This window comes from Xenopus tropicalis, chromosome 9 (genome assembly GCF_000004195.4).
Source record: "Xenopus tropicalis strain Nigerian chromosome 9, UCB_Xtro_10.0, whole genome shotgun sequence".
NCBI classification, from domain to species: Eukaryota; Metazoa; Chordata; class Amphibia; order Anura; family Pipidae; genus Xenopus; species Xenopus tropicalis.
Window position 1 is genome coordinate 8,096,254 of NC_030685.2, and position 7,044 is coordinate 8,103,297.

At 44.3% G+C, this 7,044-nt stretch overlaps 1 long non-coding RNA gene across 1 annotated transcript; it reads left to right on the top strand.

The window, feature by feature from the left end:
- The first annotated feature begins 1,178 nt into the window (after positions 1-1,178).
- LOC116407525 lies at positions 1,179-2,350 on the top strand. Its single transcript, XR_004220389.1, has 3 exons — positions 1,179-1,233; positions 1,480-1,575; positions 2,258-2,350. It is a non-coding gene; the product is annotated as an uncharacterized LOC116407525 (long non-coding RNA).
- Positions 2,351-7,044: the final 4,694 nt, after the last annotated feature.

Consider the following 7,044-nt stretch of genomic DNA (forward strand, 5'->3'; position numbering starts at 1 on the left):
CCCAGAGAGCAAAGGGCAGATGGGAACCTAAGTCTCTGCTCAATTATTCATAGAAAAGACATCTCAAACATAGACATCAAAAATATATCCATGTTTAATGGATTTACACTCTCAACCCCTATCTTTTTTTTTTTACTATTGAAATACTTGATTTTGGGATTAGTCTTTGGAGCAATCAGTTCCTCGTTTTTAATGTTCGTCTTTCTGATTGCTTCGTTTCGTGCCAAAAAATGGGTGCTTAATCATTGGCTCTATGATTCAGCCTAAGAGTAAAGGTGCCCATACACGGGCCGACTATATCTGCCAATATCGGCCCCTTGGACTGATTCGGCAGCTAATCGGCCCGTGTATGGGGAGAGCAGAGCGGCCTGGCCAACCGATATCTGGCCTGAAATTGGCCAGATATTGATCGGGCATCGTTGATGCGGTCCCCGAGCCGACTGCCCCATTGCTGCCCACATAATCCGATCGTTTGGCCCCAGGGCCAAACGATCGGATTATTTTTTTTTTACCTAAATGCTCCCCGATATCGCCCACCCGTAGGTGGGGATATCGGGTGAAGATCCGCTTGCTTGGCGACATCGCCAAGCGAGCAGATCTGCTCGTGTATGGCCACCTTAAGTGCCCGTTTTTGGCACGAAATGCATTGGGCTGTTTTTTCTAGTGCCAGCCTTGTGTTCTCATGCGGAGTATTCCTGTGAGATGGGGTTTCTTTGAGGTTTGGGCACCTGGACCCCTTATACTAAAGGTCGAATATTCATTACAAACTAGTCCAGTCGGAATTTTTTCTTTATTATATTATGCATAGCACAGGGAAATGTTTCATTATTATGGTATCTGCTTGGGTGGGCCCAATAATATCAGTCCAATGGTCAATGTCACTGGCACACAATATTACCCTTCATCAGGTTTCATTATAAAAAAACTTTTCCCTTGTCTGCCACAGAGATAGGGATCAAATCTGATGGTGGAACTGGGGGAGGAATAGTGCACAGTATGGGAAGTATATAAACCAATTGCCTCGGGCCTAGTGACTAGGGTGGCACGGACCCAAAATAATGTCCTGTATGTAAACTGTAAAGCAGCTGATGCTGTATAAACTGGGATGGGGCCAGATCCTGGTTGGAATAAGATGTATATAACATTGGCATCAGGCAGCAAAGTCAATATAAGTGGAAAGAAAACCCCACAGACAGACACGATCCCTTGTTATTTGTGTCTCACCCCAAGCAGGTAAGTTGCCCCCCCATATATACTGCTTGCTGCCAGCTCTACCCCTAGCCCTGCCCTTCTTTATACAGGCACATAGCACTCACTTTGGCCCATACTTATCCAAGGCTGGGTATTCTGGGGCCAACACTGGGCTCCACTGGGCTTGGGGAATAGGGGGGCACCGGGGGGGAGTTTGTCCTACTATTCTCTTGCTGCTTTCTCCCTGCTGCCTCTTTATATTTATGTAGGTTTGTGTTTCTCTTACAGTTGCCGGTGCCCGGCTGTAATCCCGTGGGACCCAGTAGCACACAATGCGCCTCAGCATCACCTTCCTCCTCCTCCTCCTCCTCACTCTGACCTGCAGTAAGTTCCTTACATTACTAATGGCTCAGCCCCTATAACAGGGTTTAAAGGACAAGTAAAGCCAGATTCCCAGGCTCCCCTGCATGGTTCTGTACTGCTTATGCACCAAGCCGGGCAGGGCAGGTATTGGAGACCTAATAGGTGAGCCCAGGCTTCTCCCCACCATACAGTATTTATAGTGAATATGGGACAGACCTACAGCTCCTATAATAATGACTAAAGATTGAGGGCCCCAATGTCTTATAGAATAATAACACAGTTTTTTCTCAATTAACCCTGTTCAATTTTTTGTATAAAAACCAAGCTTTGATGCTTATGTGTATGGGTGCCAGGCAGCCTTAGCTGCACTCTGTATACCCTCCCCCATTTCCTGACTGTCAGCTCTTCTTCCCCATTCAGGCAGCCTTACCCGCACTCTGTATACCCTTCCCCATTCCCTGACTGTCAGCTCTTCTTCCCCATTCAGGCAGCCTTACCTGCACTCTGTATACCGTGCCCTCCCCCATTCCCTGACTGTCAGCTCTTCTTCCCCATTCAGGCAGCCTTACCTGCACTCTGTATACCGTGCCCTCCCCCATTCCCTGACTGTCAGCTCTTCTTCCCCATTCAGGCAGCCTTACCTGCACTCTGTATACCGTGCCCTCCCCCATTCCCTGACTGTCAGCTCTTCTTTCCCATTCAGGCAGCGCCCTGCGGTGTCATTTTGATGTTCTGGGTATAAGAAGACCCACAACCTGTCACCCTAATAAAACCCACTGCTTATTATACGAGGATAATAAAAGTAAGTTGGACAAAGACACTGTGTAATTATTATGAGGTTGGATCTCAATTTTTGTTTTTGTTCTTGCAAAGAGTGTTTACATGGAATTAAATGTATTATTAAACCAATGCTCTAAATCAATATTTTTTCTCCCTGTGGCAAAAAAGTATATAAATCACCGTCTGGCAATTGGCACCCTATCCAGCTTGTGCGGCACCCATTCAAAGGCTCCCTCTTTATTTATTCGGCTGTTACTGATGCACCTTTTGCCTCCTACACAGAAACCCTTAGGACCTGCGCCACGGGATATCTATGTGAGAAGAGCAGAAAGCTGGCTGAAGGTGGTGGGACATCCCGGTGCTGCCAAACGGACCTCTGCAATGAGTAACGGGTCAAACATCTGTCCAAGATACAACCAAAATATCTGTCTAGCCAGTTTGAAAATCCCATTGAGCAAAGATCTGCTTGTCTGGCAGCCTCACCAATGAGCGGATCTGTTGGTCTATTGGCAGCTTAATGCCCTTCCCTAATCGTTAACTCCCAATGCAGATCCCAGTGCAGATCCCAATGCAGATCCCAATGCAGATCCCAATGCAGATCCCAATGCAGATCCCAGTGCAGATCCCAGTGCAGATCCCAATGCAGATCCCAATGCAGATCCCAATGCAGATCCCAATGCAGATCCCAATACAGATCCCAATACAGATCCCAATGCAGATCCCAAGCGATTCGGACATTTTTGCATCTGAAATGATCGATATTGTAAATTGGCCACATAGCAAATAAATACTTACCGTAAAGTGAGGCTGTCTGTTTACTTGTTCCGACAGGTCAGCTGAGATTGTACTGGTGGGTGTCCCATACCCCCGCCCTTTAGATTGTAAACTCTAATGAGAAGAAACCATGATAGTCTGTCTCTGACTCGCAGAAACCATTTCCCGCCATCTGGGGGTACAGGGGGGACAGATCTTTACTTTAACCCTTTAAGTGCCAGCCGAATTCGTCATTTCGGTTCCCCCCAGTGCCAGACGTTTTTTAAGCATTTTGTACTCATTCACTTTAACAATGTTTTTTGGTAGGAAAACCTCCACGAAACTAGGGAAATTATATATCGTTTTTTTCGTCACTAATTGGGCTTCGACATACATACCAAATTTTATAACTTTTCTGGAGATATGATGTGTATTTTGGGTGAAATATGTAAAAAAAAAATAAAATTATGAAAAATTTCTGTATATTTTGAGGTTTTTTTCCATAGAAAAGTTAATTTTACTCACTTTTTTTTATTGTTTGTAAAAGCCCTGATACTCCCAATTCCAACGATACCAAATATGTGGTGGTACCCCACAGTTCCTGTCCAGAAGTAACCCCCAAACTAAAGCAATACTTAGTACAATATCACACCAGAACAAAGCAGAAAAGCGCTTGTAACAGTTAATGCAGCATAACTTATATGTAAATCTAAAATATCCCCTCATGTTTGGTATCTTTAGAAACTACAGACCTTCAGGTTTCTAGGTGCAATGTAGTTTTCACTCAAAAGCCAAATACCTTTTGTCAGTGCATTGTGAAATTTGGAACTTTTTATGACATTTTTTTTTTTTCTAAAACGTAAACTTGGACGCATGATCAAATGTGGATTTGACAAAAAAAAATCTCACAAAAATTTTCTAACAAAGGCATATTTGAAAGACAAACTTCTCCTGAATAAAATGATGCCCCATATGTATGGGTGCACATAAAGACATGGGCACCAAACACTCCAAAGCAGGGGCAATGCACAAGGGCAATTACAGCTAAAAATGTGGGGGCTGCGCTCTATGTGCACTTCCTGCAGTTTTTCAGTGTTAACCCCCCCTACCTGTGAAATAACCCCCACAAACTATATATTTCTGAAAAGTGCACACCTTCAGCTATTCAGAGACACCACTCTTCTCTTTCTACATGGAAAATTGTGGCCGCAGTCCCTTGCAGAAGTCAGCGCTTTGGTCAGAAATCAAGGAAAAACCAGATAAAAAACCTAGATTTCTCCCCAAAATCTCCATGGCAACTACCAAAACTTACTAACCATCAATCTGCAAGTTCCCCTGAATAAAACGATACCCCATATGTATGGGTGCACATAAAGACGTGGCCACCAAATGCCCCAAAACAGGGGCAATGCATAAGGGCAATTTCAGTTGAAATTTTGGGGGCTGCGCTCTATGTGCACTACCTGCAGTTTTTCAGTGTTAAGCCCCCCTACCTGTGAGATAACCCCCACAATCTATATATTTACGAAAAGTGCAAACCTTCAGCTATTCAGAGACACCACTCTTCTCTTTCTACATGGAAAATTGTGGCCGCAGTCCCTTGCAGAAGTCAGCGCTTTGGTCAGAAATCAAGGAAAAACTAGATACAAACCTAGATTTCTCCCCAAAATCTCCATGGCAACTACCAAAAACTTACTAACCATCAATCTGCAAGTTCCCCTGAATAAAACGATACCCCATATGTATGGGTGCACATAAAGACGTGGCCACCAAATGCCCCAAAACAGGGGCAATGCATAAGGGCAATTTCAGTTGAAATTTTGGGGGCTGCGCTCTATGTGCACTACCTGCAGTTTTTCAGTGTTAACCCCCCCTACCTGTGAGATAACCCCCACAATCTATATATTTACGAAAAGTGCACACCTTCAGCTATTCAGAGACACCACTCTTCTCTTTCTACATGGAAAATTGTGGCCGCAGTCCCTTGCAGAAGTTAGCGCTTTGGTCAGAAATCAAGGAAAAACTAGATACAAACCTAGATTTCTCCCCAAAATCTCCATGGCAACTACCAAAAACTTACTAACCATCAATCTGGAAGTTCCTCTGAATAAAACGATACCCCATATGTATGGGTGCACATAAAGACGTGGCCACCAAATGCCCCAAAACAGGGGCAATGCATAAGGGGAATTTCAGTTGAAATTTTGGGGGCTGCGCTCTATGTGCACTACCTGCAGTTTTTCAGTGATAACCCCCCCTACCTGTGAGATACCCCCACAATCTATATATTTACGAAAAGTGCACACCTTCAGCTATTCAGAGACACCACTCTTCTCTTTCTACATGGAAAATTGTGGCCGCAGTCCCTTGCAGAAGTCAGCGCTTTGGTCAGAAATCAAGGAAAAACCAGATACAACCCTAGATTTTGGTCAGAAATCAAGGAAAAACCAGATAAAAACCTAGATTTCTCCCCAAAATCTCCATGGCAACTACCAAAAACTTACTAAACCTCAATTTGCAAGTTCCCCTGAATAAAACGATACCCCATATGTATGGGTGCACATAAAGACGTGGCCACCAAATGCCCCCAAACAGGGGCAATGCATAAGGGGGGGCTGTGCTCTATCTGCAGTTATTTAGTCTAAACACCCCCATACCTGTGAAATAACCCCCACAAACTATATATTTCTGAAAAGTGCACACCTTCAGCTATTCAGAGACGCCACTCTCCTCTTTCTACATGGAAAATTGTGGCCGCAGTCCCTTGCAGAAGTTAGCGCTTTGGTCAGAAATCAAGGAAAAACCAGATACAAACCTAGATTTCTCCCCAAAATCTCCATGGCAACTACCAAAAACTTACTAACCATCAATCTGCAAGTTCCCCTGAATAAAACGATACCCCATATGTATGGGTGCACATAAAGACGTGGCCACCAAATGCCCCCAAACAGGGGCAATGCATAAGGGGAATTTCAGTTGAAATTTTGGGGGCTGCGCTCTATGTGCACTACCTGCAGTTTTTCAGTGTTAACCCCCCTACCTGTGAGATAACCCCCACAATCTATATATTTACGAAAAGTGCACACCTTCAGCTATTCAGAGACGCCACTCTTCTCTTTCTACATGGAAAATTGCGGCCGTAGTCCCTTGCAGAAGTCAGTGCTTTGGTCAGAAATCAAGGAAAAAACCAGATACAACCTAGATTTTGGTCAGAAATCAAGGAAAAACCAGATAAAAAACCTAGATTTCTCCCCAAAATCTCCATGGCAACTACCAAAAACTTACTAAACCTCAATTTGCAAGTTCCCCTGAATAAAACGATACCCCATATGTATGGGTGCACATAAAGACGTGGCCACCAAATGCCCCCAAACAGGGGCAATGCATAAGGGCAATTTCAGTTGAAATTTTGGGGGCTGCGCTCTATGTGCACTACCTGCAGTTTTTCAGTGTTAACCCCCCCCTACCTGTGAGATAACCCCCACAATCTATATATTTACGAAAAGTGCACACCTTCAGCTATTCAGAGACGCCACTCTTCTCTTTCTACATGGAAAATTGCGGCGTAGTCCCTTGCAGAAGTCAGCGCTTTGGTCAGAAATCAAGGAAAAACCAGATACAAACCTAGATTTTGGTCAGAAATCAAGGAAAAACCAGATAAAAAACCTAGATTTCTCCCCAAAATCTCCATGGCAACTACCAAAAACTTACTAACCATCAATCTGCAAGTTCCCCTGAATAAAACGATACCTATGTCTGGTTGCACATAAGTACATGGCCGCCAAACCTGAAAATGCATAATATTGGGGCTGCACTCTATGCACCCCTTTTTTTTTGCCTGCACCCGAATGAATGGGATACGCTCGGGTGCAGGCACATGTAGCCGATATACGCATGAAAACGCGTGAGAATGCAAAGTCTCGCGTTTTCATGCGTATATCGGCTACACGTGCCTGC